This window comes from Anabrus simplex, chromosome 4 (assembly GCF_040414725.1).
Source record: "Anabrus simplex isolate iqAnaSimp1 chromosome 4, ASM4041472v1, whole genome shotgun sequence".
In the NCBI taxonomy this organism is placed as follows: Eukaryota; Metazoa; Arthropoda; class Insecta; order Orthoptera; family Tettigoniidae; genus Anabrus; species Anabrus simplex.
Genome location: NC_090268.1, coordinates 313,912,183 through 313,925,066, shown reverse-complemented (window position 1 = coordinate 313,925,066; position 12,884 = coordinate 313,912,183).

Below are 12,884 nucleotides of genomic sequence, written 5' to 3'. Positions count from 1 at the left end.
CCATAAATGGCCTTCCTGATGCTTCCACGGATTTTATAAAATAATTTTTCCGTGAGCAACACAACTTGTTATCACCAAATTTTTAAAAAATTTGTTGTACAAAAAATTTTACGAAACATTTTACCGTGAGCAATAGGCATAAGGCACAAAATAATAGACGATAGGCTCGCTCATAAATACGGGTTCCCTCGGTCTGCCACCCTCTCGGCTGGGGGCGTGTTGGCGCGACAACTTACCACTGTCAAAAGGAGAACAATTTCGACCCTTTAAAATACCACTTTCACATCAAATCGCAACATAAAAATAACAGCCTCATCACTGTTAGGTGATTCATAATTCATCTCCCAATTCATAAGCCTCCACATGTGTACGACCACAATCTGACTTCAAAAATACACGCCGTGAGTCCTGACTTCAAATACATTTAAACATCGTCGCCTGACGCATTTCTCAACAGAATATATATATATATATATCCTTATATACGCACACAATCTTTCACACAGCTGGTCCGATAGTAATCTAGCAAACACAGTAATCTAAATACCCAAACACCGGCATCTACTCTTATTATTATTACTATTATTGTCATGGATCTTTTAAATTGGGCCTAATCTCTACCTGATGGGCCTACGTGACTAACGTGGTCACTAATTAGTCACTTTACACTTACGTCATGACAACAGACACACATACGTTAATTAAAAACAAGCACAATAGTAACTTCAAACGATTCAAAGTCTACTTAGGGTCCTACAGTTATCGAAACACACGTTAAAAACGAACACAATAAAAATGAAAATGGGCCCTAGCTAAATATTTCATTGGAGGTCTTGGTTCGGCTCTCTGGGCGATTTCACAGCTACATTTCTCCTTTCACACAGCTTAATATGCACTAATATTACTTGGCATGCATGATAGGTCCGCCGGTTGAATACCAGCCCCTCTTACACAATCCATTCCAAAAACTAATGAAACAAACCATTATATTCAAAAGAACTACACAAAAACGTAACCCCAAATAAAATTAAAAGAAAAGAAAATCTTCCCATAAACAATTTTACCCACATCTACAAGTGAAGTCGCTCAGACTTGTTTCTAAAATAAACTCTGTGCCATGCCTTTGCGCATTTACTATTTAATAAACTAATATTCCCTATCAATTAATTGCTACAGCATTATAAAAGAAATTCTCCGTACCCCTTACGTCATGCATAATAGAATGGTATTACTCAGCCTTATTGTTCCTGGATAACACCTCGTCCAGCTACGGGACGTCCATCTTGGGGGTTTAGTGGTGATTCATGTCCATGTTGATAACCGTTGATTCCATCTGTTGGCTGCGACTGCTAATCGGTATCGTCCTTTGCACTGGAAATCTTCAGTGTCTAGGTACAGATACACACACAGACAATACCCGTTCCGTTCGTCTACGTCACCACGCACTAATCGACCCGTGCTTTGATTAAGTGTCGCGGAATTAAATAAATTAATGTAGGTTATATCGACACGTATCATACGGCTTATCGGTTGCTCGACTCTGAGTTAAACCTTGTATCATAGCTCAGTAATGATTATACTATTACACGTATCCCTTCTTTGTCTCTGGCGACAGACGTAATAATAACAAGTCTACAAGTTGAATTTTAACTGCGCACTTAGTTGTATCTCGCTTCTTAGTTCATTTCATATTCCACTCGATTTAAACCGTTTTACCTATTTTCTGTTTTAACAGTACTCAAGATAAAAGAACTTGAAGCTCGATCTGGACAGAAATCTGTCTCTCTCGAGAAGAAAACACCGACTGACCATGGATTATGCTTCTAAAGCCTTATATTAACGGAGAAACTCCCTCCTCTCAAAATTCATATACATGCTTTTCTCGGTGTATTTGAAGCACGATAGTGCGATAACCAGGTGACCAGTAATATTATAATATAGACAAGACACACCCGTGCGAAATCCGATCGCACAATCTCCTGTAATAAATAAATATATTTCTTCAATTTTTCCCCTCGCTCACAGGATTACCCTTGTCAAGAGAGTGTGAAGACATATAACACATGGCCTCTGTAACTTGCCGCTGTTACGTAATCATCTATTCCTTCTTTTAACAGATGATTATTATCAAAAAGGACGTCACTCACCCTAAATAAATTCTTAAATCACGAACAGCATTTTTTAAATCATTGTGTAGTGCAGTATTATAAATTTCGATAATTCTTTCATTATAGATGACGAAGTTGGTCATGCTGATTTAAAGATGGTTCCCATATTTTGGTGCTAAAATGTGTACCTCTCCCACTCGGCAACAACATGAGGTGGGCATGCCTTCTCCCTAATTTTCAACCAGGGATTGCTTAGTTCGGCCACACCCGTGGCGTTCCAAGTTTCAAGTTCCCGCGAGCTCTCTACCGGACAAATAAATGCGCGTCCCCTTGATTACCAGTCCTAGGTTCATGTCCCTGTAGGGTACAATATACGAATGTCTGAGTAACATCGAACGCACAATCTCCTTAATCCTCTCCAGTCCGGTTTCCGAGAAGGACATAGCACAACTACAGCCTTACTCAAAGTGACTGAGGACGATAGACAAGCAATAGACAGAAGACGATTCACAATTCTGGTACTATGAGATTATAGTAAAGCTTTCGATAGCGTAGACATTGACATTTTACTTCTAAAACTGAAGGGTCTAAGTTTTTCTCAGTGTACGATTGCTTGGATGCATTCTTATCCTCACGGACGTCAACGGTGTGTGAAAGGCAATAATTGAATCGTTTCCTCGTGGTGCCACGTGAACAGAGGAATCCCTCAAGGCTCTGTACTTTGTCCTGTTCTTTTTGCGCTCTTTGTGAATGACATATCATCGAATTTAAGGCATTGCAAATACCATATGTACGCTGACGAGACCTTCAGGAAAATATCGACTTACTAAACATTGACTTACAGGCTGTTAGTGATTGGTCTGCTGCGCATGGGCTGAAATTGAACCCTACACAGTTTCAAGTAATCTTTCTTGGCCATCAGAGTCAAATGACAAGTATAACTAAATGTCCGTTGCTAAGAGTAATCATTCAGGATATCCCAATTCATTTTGTATCCCAAGTGAAGAATCTTGGCGTTATCATGGACGAACTCATGACTTGGTCTGCACATGTCTTATATATGCATCAGCTTTAAATTCTTTCTATAAATACAAACATATCCAATAAAGCTTAAAAATAATTTAATCGAAGATCTTGTAATGCCACATTTTGATTATTGTGATGTTGTTTTCAATGATGTGAGGCCGCAATTTTTCCTAAGGCTGCAGTGCGCTCAAAATGCATATGTGTGTGATATATATGCAATTTAAGGAAGTATGGCAACGTGTCACCATATTTCCTAAATCTGGGGTGGTCGCGACCCCTTGTTCGTCGTAACCATCATACTTTTTCTCTCCTTCATCGAGTTCTTTCTACACCCTCCCCATCTTACCTTTCTCCGCGTTACCAGTACTTCTTAAATGTTCCTGAGAGACATATATCCAACCTGCACGTTATCCCTCACCATCGAACTGCCGCATATAACAGCCCATTCTCGGTGTTTGCCGCACGAGAATGGAATCGTTTACCGGGTGACGTCAGAGGAATACAAACTACAGTGTCATTTAAAAGAGCGTTAAGGGGTACAGTAGGATACGAGTGAACTGTGCATTTCTGGCCTTTCATTCATCGTGCTACTACTGTATTATTATTACTATTACTATTATTATTATTATTATTATTATTATTATTATTATTATTATTATTATTATTATTATTATTATTGCTGTTGTATGTCTCACTGGGACGGAATTTAATTTCAATTACATTTTGATTGTATTTAAATAGTGTTTTATCTGGTATTAATTACGGTAGTATTAATATGACTCTAATGTATACTAATCGGTTTAGTGTGAGTGAAGGCCCAGTGGCATTAACGACGCCAATAAAGACATTTATCCATCTATCTAATTTTCTTGACGAAAAATTCAACCTGGTATTGACCAGAATTTCAACCCTTGCCAACCGAGTGAAAGCCGGCAGCTAATCTCCCTCCGCTCCCCCCTGGGAAAATGAATTTTGTGAGCAACAATTGAATTTTAAACCTTTCAGTTCAAAATACTTGCATACGGTAGCTGAAGCCGTACGATTATTATTATTATTATTATTATTATTATTATTATTATTATTATTATTATTATTATTATTATTATTATTATTATTATTATTTTATTGCTAGTGGCTTTACGTCGCACCGACACAAATAGGTCATATAGATATGATTGGATAGGAAAGGCCGGAGCTTGAAGGAAGCGGCCGTGGCCTTAATTAAGGTACAGCCCAAGCATTTGCTTGTTGTGAAAATGGAAAACCACGGAAAACCATCTTCAGGGCTGCCGACAGTGGGATTCGAACTCACTCTACCCCGGATGCAAGATTATTATTATTATTATTATTATTATTATTATTATTATTATTATTATTATTATTATTATTATTATTATTATTATTATTATTATTATTATTATTATTATTATTCACTCGAGTGGTCCCACTCAGATCACTCTTCTTTAACCGTTGGGCTTTGATCTTTGCTCGATGTTGTCACATCCTCTGTCGGTGTTTCGTAGCTTCTTTCTTTTCTCAGGTGGTACCGCTTGTCTTCGGAGGTTTTTCCTGAAAACTAACGACATTCTTCATGATATCCTTTACAGTTTATCTGTTTTTTACGTCCGCCATCTCCAATTCTTTCGTCCTTCTCAGTCTCCGTATGCCAGATGTTACGGAATTTCTTGTATCGCCGTAAGGTGAACAGGAAATTGTTCTGTCGCTCGGACACAGTGTTACCACCCTCCATTTCCTGAAACAGTACTAAAGACTTCTCTCTAGAAGTAGAGCTATGTTTTAGAAGTTCAAATCTTCAAATACCTTTGGAACAATGTGTCAACAAGAACCTGGATTCATGAAGTCAAGAAAGATTTTGAAAGAAACATTACAAGAGAAGAAGAAGAAGCAACACACAGAGAGAAAGAGAGATGTTTAGGAAGGAAGTATTAAAAATGTAAGGATTACAAGGTCGGGAGGGAAAGAAAACAGGCTCAGAATGGTCTGAGGGGAGGAAAAGGAAACACAGTGAGCAGATGAAGGAGTGTTGGAAGAAGAAGAACAAGAAAGGATGAAGCATTAAAATTGTCACATGGGCCGTATAAGACGCTACCGAGAAAGTGATAATAATAATAATAATAATAATAATAATAATAATAATAATAATAATAATAATAAGAATAAGAATAAGAATAAGAATAAGAATAAGAATAAGAATAAGAATAATAAGAATAATATAACCTGTTTAACGTATCTTCAATACATTGATATACATTTTAGAATACGTCGGAGTGTCGCAATTCTGATCTGCAAGAGAAGAGAGACAATTTGAAATTCAATTAGTAATCTCCATCCCCTGTACTGTTAACTACAAACCGTAAGAGATAGAGACTTGAGAATCAGACCTCTGGGCACCGAGAGTGGAACCTGTTAATGTGGGAGCCCTGTACAGCATCATTGTAATGTTCTGATCCTATAACAGGACTCCAGAACATTTTAATGCAGTAAATATAAAGAAAGAAATAAAGAAAGGAAGAAAGAATGGGAGGGGGAAATCTTCATTATATGACTCATAAAAGTCAACTATCATCTCATTCTTTAGAAGACGCTAATAACTACTTTCTAGATGTCGGCAAAGATCTGATGTCACCATGTCAAAACCTTCCTTCAACTTTCCTCTCTTTTTGTTCTCGATTGACATTCCTTACGAGGGCAACACGTTATTTTTTGGGCCTCTACTTATTCTAGCGGATACATAAAGTCTTCTGGTTATTATAGCCTTCTGTTTTATGAACATAGACCAATAAATTAAGACGTGTTACTACAAAAATCCGCTACTACATTAAAGAAATGCTTGTAAACACGCGTGGTAACGGCCCAGATGCTATCAACAGCGTGAAATAAATTTCCAAATTAAATGCGTGACTCAGTCGAATAAAATCATTTCATTGTAAACAAATCAAATTAATAATAAATTTACTTGTCCTTAGCAATACTCTTATGGCTAATATGAAATTAAGGTTACAAGGAAACCGGATTTTAAATGTTATATAATCGAATGCCGATATGACTAGTTTTCTGAAAGCTGGAAAATAGTGAATTATTAATCTAAAAAAAAAATATCCCATGAGTTTGTTACCATACCTGAATACACAATTAAAATGAAGGCATCTCGAAAGTCTTGAACATGGACTTCAATCCAGAGGGAATGAGGTTGCTTGTTGTATCTCAAAGAAGGAACGCCGTATCTTCTCTATTTAAGTCCATCATCGATTCGAAACCTTTATAGGAAAACCTCCGATTTTAACATACTCTTCGAAACAAGCTGGTAGTGACTGTTGACATCGTAATCATAGCCAGAAGACTTCCAGTTCTATGCAGAATCTAAGCCACAGTGATGTGACCTTTTATTTCAAGAAACCCACGTGCAGTGGTCAGAATTCAAACCCAACGGCTATGACACTCGGTTGTCATGCCCCACCATTTAACTCCCATAAAGGCATACGGATGCAATTGCCAAAGACTGATTGCCATCGAAATGTGGATGTATCACAGAATGTTTAGTATCCCTTCACCAACGAGGAGATACTCCTTCCAACCAGGAATCCATATGATGTCTTAACCGTAACAAACTGCAGAAAGGCAGCCTATTTCGATGACATGTTCCAAAATCATAAATAGAGTTTGATACAACTGATCATAGAAGGCAAGAGAAGAGGTGAACGAGGTCGTGGACGGAGAAGATTATGGGGGATGCAGACCCTCCAACTGTGCACGGACAAATATTGCGCGTCGTACAATAATACCACTACGCCCCATCAATATGTCTCACGTTTTTACACCTTTAAAATTTAAAATCCATACTGATTATGAGTCTCCAGAATGTGTGTTTCCTTACCGTAAACTGTATTTTTCTTTTGACAGCATTAAAAAGTTTAGATAGAATGGAGATTTCATAAAATTCCAGAAATGTTCGGTGCACATCAGTTCTATCGAATACGTCAAATTCCGTCTTCTTCCAACAAGGACGACTTTTACCTGGAGCACGAATACCAGTTGCACCGTCTGCTCCTTTTTCACATTGCCTATCAACAGTCCTTCCTTTTATACCAATAGTTTTAGCATTTCTTTCCACAGATTTCTCGGGAGGGGTTACGAGACCTCTCGTCTTTTCCTTCTTAAAAAACTGTAGAACATTATACATTCACTTCCTGCTTTGAGATCGGAGAACTTCGCGCGATTCCTTCTGGGGGCGTGTGCGTTCTGAATACAACGCACTGACATGTCACGTTATGTATAATTTCTGGAATGTGTATACAGGTGTATAGACTGTTGCGCGCGTTCTGAATCAACCTACTTCGCTCGAATCCCGCCGGCAAAGACTCATCGAACGGGTAGTATTTCAGGCGATTTGCTTCATATGAAAAGCATCCCGGACGATAAAATCTCGCAATACACTCCTGACGCCACCAAGATGAACTCGTCATGTTCACCATACAGAACAGTGATTCATCGTAAAATATGGTGTTCTATTACATCTCCTTCGAACCACATCGTTCGATGTACTACAGTAGCCAGTCTTATCATGGTTTGACAACGAGTACTGTTACATACGTCAACGAAGTGTTGCAAAATGCATTGGGCCGTTACTCCTCTAATAATGAAGAAGATGAATCCAGAAGATCACTCACTGACATGCTTACAAGTGGAAAGTTCTTTCTAGCAGTTCCCATCTAGGAAGTCAAGAGTGTTCTTCTGCGATACGACCACATAAGCATATTTTTTGCATTCTCCGCATATCATAAGCTGATGATCGTTGTTTTCAAGATTCTAACATGGAAGTTATTACAGTAGTCCAGAAGGACTGCTCCCCATCGGCTCTCAATTTCTGGGAGTGACAATGCTTTAGACTCTCGCATACCACCAATGTGACAATTTTCAAAGTTATTATGCATTTGTCTAACACGCTGACGTGACATCCATAGTAGACAGGGCAGATCATTGTTGATGCATCTTCGTTTGACTGAAAGACACTCTGTATCCCCCACACTTCTTTACGTGCTGTTGCGCCGTCCGATAGGTATAGTGTCATCATCTCATGGGCACTGTATAGTAATCCTGCTCCTTGAATATTCAGACGTTTATCACGGCGTATTCAAATATTTATGAACACCATTGTATTTTCAACGAGTAGGAACAAGTTCACCTGAGTGAAGTAATATATCAGATTATCGTATGAAGTCCTGTGACTTAATGTAGATTCACAGGCCTTATGCAGTTCAGTTCTACAACACCATTGTTCGAACCTATCTTACTTCGCACTCGTTTGACAATTCCGCAATACATCAAAGCCTAACTAATCCAAACGTTGGCATTGTCAAAACTCTGTTTACGGAAGACATTTTGCTGATGAGAACGAAATACGAGCATAATGCTTATAAAGTTCCGAAGATAACAGTGATATCGTTTAATAATGTTATCTTACATTATTTATCTCATCTGTTCTTTCACAACCAAACCAAACAAATGTTAGAACGTTATAACCTATCACAGTTTAGCTGTACTATTGCAGACAACTACGCCGTATGTTTAGAAGCATAATTCATTATTCGAGCTGGTGATAGTAAAATAATGATGGCAGAATTATCGGATTTCATGATGTTGATGTTTGTCGTTTAAAGAGGACAGCTGGGTCATCGGCCTCTAATGGTACGAGGTGTAAGGAAATGAAATTATAATGGATCCAAAACAATCAGTGGATCCAATTCACAATGCCTTCTTTTCTGAGGTGATGCTTTGTATAGAAAGGAGTCCAAATGCCAAGTCACCGGCCCCTCATAATAGTACTAATCACTGGTAAAGCAGAACGATGGTGTTCCTCCTGTATTAGTACTAAGAACAAGTAATGCAGTCCCATGGTGTGTCGCACGTAATGGCACCACTCGCAGGCAACACGGGCCCATGGTGTTCCTCACATAGTGGGACTAATCACGGGCAACAGCCAAACTCCTATTTTTCCTCACATAGTGGTGCTAATCAGAGGCAACGTAGACTCGTGGTATTCTTCATATAGTGTTACTACTAACAGACAACGCAGACCCATTCTGATCACAGGGGAACCGACATATTCCAGCGCATCGTACTCACCCCCACGCAACGCCCAGACCCGTGGTGTTCCTCACATAAGGGCGCTACTCCTAAGCAACGCAGATCCATGGTGTTTCTCACGTGGTGGTCCTAATTGCAAGAAACGTCGAAGCATGGTGCCCCACAAGTAATCACATGGTTCTAATTTCATCATCCCTTGGTCGCATCTCTCTTACGACAGGCAGAGGATACCGTGGGTGTATTCTTCGTCACATCCCCTATCCACAGGGGTAATTATCGTGTCTGAAGAGTTTACTCTTAGCATTTCACCTTTGCTGACGGGACCTAATGTTTACAGTTGACATTGTCTGCTGGTACGGGCTAGAAAAATGTTGTTACTTTCATTGACCTCTTCCAGTCTCATCCTTGGTTTTGAAAATATGAAAGTGATGAGGTATGAGTGCTGCTAGTAAGGCCATTCCTTATGCCGTCAGTACCTGTTAGGAATGGTGTGAAGATGTCGCTCAAAGACCGGTTAGTGCGTGAAATACAGTGGGCCTAACAGATTAATGTGTATTCGCACATTCTGGCTCAGTGAGGAAAGCAACGAGAAACTATCCTACTCATTTCCCTGGTAAGCTTCTTCAGTGATGCCTAAAGAATTTATAACACTGAATGCGTTTGACCTGGTACATACTCTTGACATAAAAACAGAATAATAGGTTGTAATCGAACACATTACGGCGGGCATGTTAATAATAATAATAATAATAATAATAATAATAATAATAATAATAATAATAAAGCAAACACTGACCGACACAGAATCGAAACTAAAATTTTTTTGGAGAAATTTCTGAACCGTTTGAAATCAAAACAGGAGTCACACAATGGGATGAATCATCTCACTTGCTATTTAATTTGGTTCTGGAAAAAGTAGTCAGGATATGGAAAAATGAAACTAAAGGTATAAATATTGATAGATCTATTCAAAACAAAATTCACCTTAGGCCTACTTGCCTAGCATTTGCTGATGACATTGCTATCCTATCTAACAACAGACATGAAGCAATCCAGTCTGTAGAAAAACTCAATGAAATAACAGCCCAAACAGGACTACAAATTTCTTATCAAAAGACAAAGTATATGGAAGGGACTAGATCAGGTTTCATCAATCAATCATTAATCATCAAATATGGAAATATCGCTCAAAGAGACAAATTTAAGTAGCTAGGTGAAATTATTGAACCAACAGGGTTAGATCAGCAAGCTAGGGTTAGATCAGCAAGCTAACAAAGAAAGAATTGAAGAACTTCAAAGAGCATACAAAATTACTCAGAACAGATACAGTACAAGAACTATATCAAAAAGGCAAAAAATCGACATGATAACAGAGTAGTTAAAGCAGAAGCACTTCATGCATCTGAAACTAGTATAATTAGGGGCAGATCTGGAATAAAGAATATAGAAAAACAAGAAAGAAAAATCCTCAAGAAAATCTTAGGACCAAAGTGCGAAAATGGAATTTGGATGAAAAAGAAATCACAAGAAATCTATCAAGTTACACAAAAAATCACAGATACAAGGAGGAAATGACGATTACAATTTTATGGTCACTTATATAGAATGGATAATAACACGCTCGCCGGAACCCGTGGTGTAGGGGTAGCGTGCCTGCCTCTCTCGGGTTCGATTCCTGGCCAGGTCAGGGATTTTTCTCTCGACCTGAGGGCTAGTTCGAGGTCCACTTAGCCTACGTGATTGGAATTGAGGAGCCATCTGTCGGTGAGATGGCGGCCCCGGTCTCGAAAGCGCAGAATAACGGCCGAAAGGATGCGTCGTGCTGACCACACGACCCCTTGGGCTGAGCAGCCCTTTCAAGGGCGTTAAGTGCCGTGGGGTTTGGAATAACACGCTCACAAAGAAAATGTTAAACTTAGCCTTATCATTGAACAATCACAATAATTGGCTATAAGAAATCAGTGAAGAACTAAATGAATTTGGCATTAATTAAGAAACCATTCAAGACAGAATAAAATTCAGAATCTTAATTCACAAACACTAGTTTTTTGTAAAGCCCATCTGACTAAATACGGTATGGACTGAACAACGTTAAAAGGAACACAGCGAGAGGATGAAGAGATATCGGGAAGAGAAGAATAAAGTGCCAATAACGTGAAAACACGCTCCTTATTTGGGCATAACGAATTAATAATAATAATAATAATAATAATAATAATAATAATAATAATAATAATAATAATAATAATAATAATAATAATAAACTAGAGATTAGATAAACTTGAGGTACTAGAAAGGAGAATCATGAGAAAAATCTTAGGCCCTGTGAAAACAACAGAAGTATGGAAATTATGATGTAATGATGAAATATACAGGAACATAGAAAACATAACAGAAACCATAAGAAAAAAGGGATTGCAATTTTTCGTACATATTTACAGAATGGATGATTCCAGATTAACAAAAAGGATTTTCAAGTACCTTTGGGACAAAAAGGCAACAACTAGCTGGATTCAAGAAGTAAAGAAAGATTTAGAAAGAAATAATATAAGAGAAGAGAAACTATGGACAGAGTCATTTTTAGAAAGGGTAGTAAGTATGGAAGGATTCCAAGGAAGATTGAACAAGAACCCTGTTGTGAAGTGGTCCGAGGACAGAAGGAAAGAGCGTAGTGAAAGGATGAAGGAATATTGGAAGGAGCGGAAGAGAAAACAACAAAGTATGAAGAACTGAATTGAAATTAGCACGTGGTCCTTAGGAGGTCTCATCGGAAAGAAGAATACCAAACAATTTGGGCGATATGAGTCACGTAGCTGTGAGCTTAGTATTCGGAAGATGGTTGTTTCGAACCTCTTTGTCGGCAGCCCTGAAGATAGTTTCCCGAGGTTTTCCATTTTCACTCCTAGCCTTATTATATCCCACTACTGCCATAAGACCTGTCTGTGTTGGTGCGACGTGAAATAGATAGCAACAAAAAAAGGGTCAAATATTCGTTTGGGGAAATCGAATGTCTCTCGGTCATGGCAATCCATCAACGGTTGCTAGGTAACATCGCATCACGCATTTTGTTTTGGTAATTTCAGAAGACCGCCAGCCATAAGACCCAGCATAGCCTGCACAATTGATAGGAAATATCGCAGTACACATTATATTTGTTTGCATCGATAATTTCACGTGATCCCCAGTCTTATGGCATATTTATCTCAAAGCAATAAACAAAGAAAAAACTGTTTCTACGCAATGAGATCGCTGGTGAATCTATGTTGCAACTGTGAACTTGGTGCAGTTCTTCGACCGTGTGCCTTCCTGACGCCAACTGAATATTTGAACTATTTTTTGTTTCTGTTGTGGGTGGCAGTCCAGTGTGTTCTGTGTAAATGAATAATTAGGTCTGTAGACCTATTAAGATACACACAAGCGCTCAGTAACCGAGGTAAAAGAGTTTATTTACCGCAGTTGAAATTGATCTCGGGACCACGTTAACAGAAGGTCGCTAGGCAAGAAGACAAATAATAATAATAATAATAATAATAATAATAATAATAATAATAATAATAATAATAATAATAATAATAATAATAATAATAATAATAATAATATGCTCCCGGGCAGTCTTGCTCGTCTAAATTCCTCCAGAGTATATAC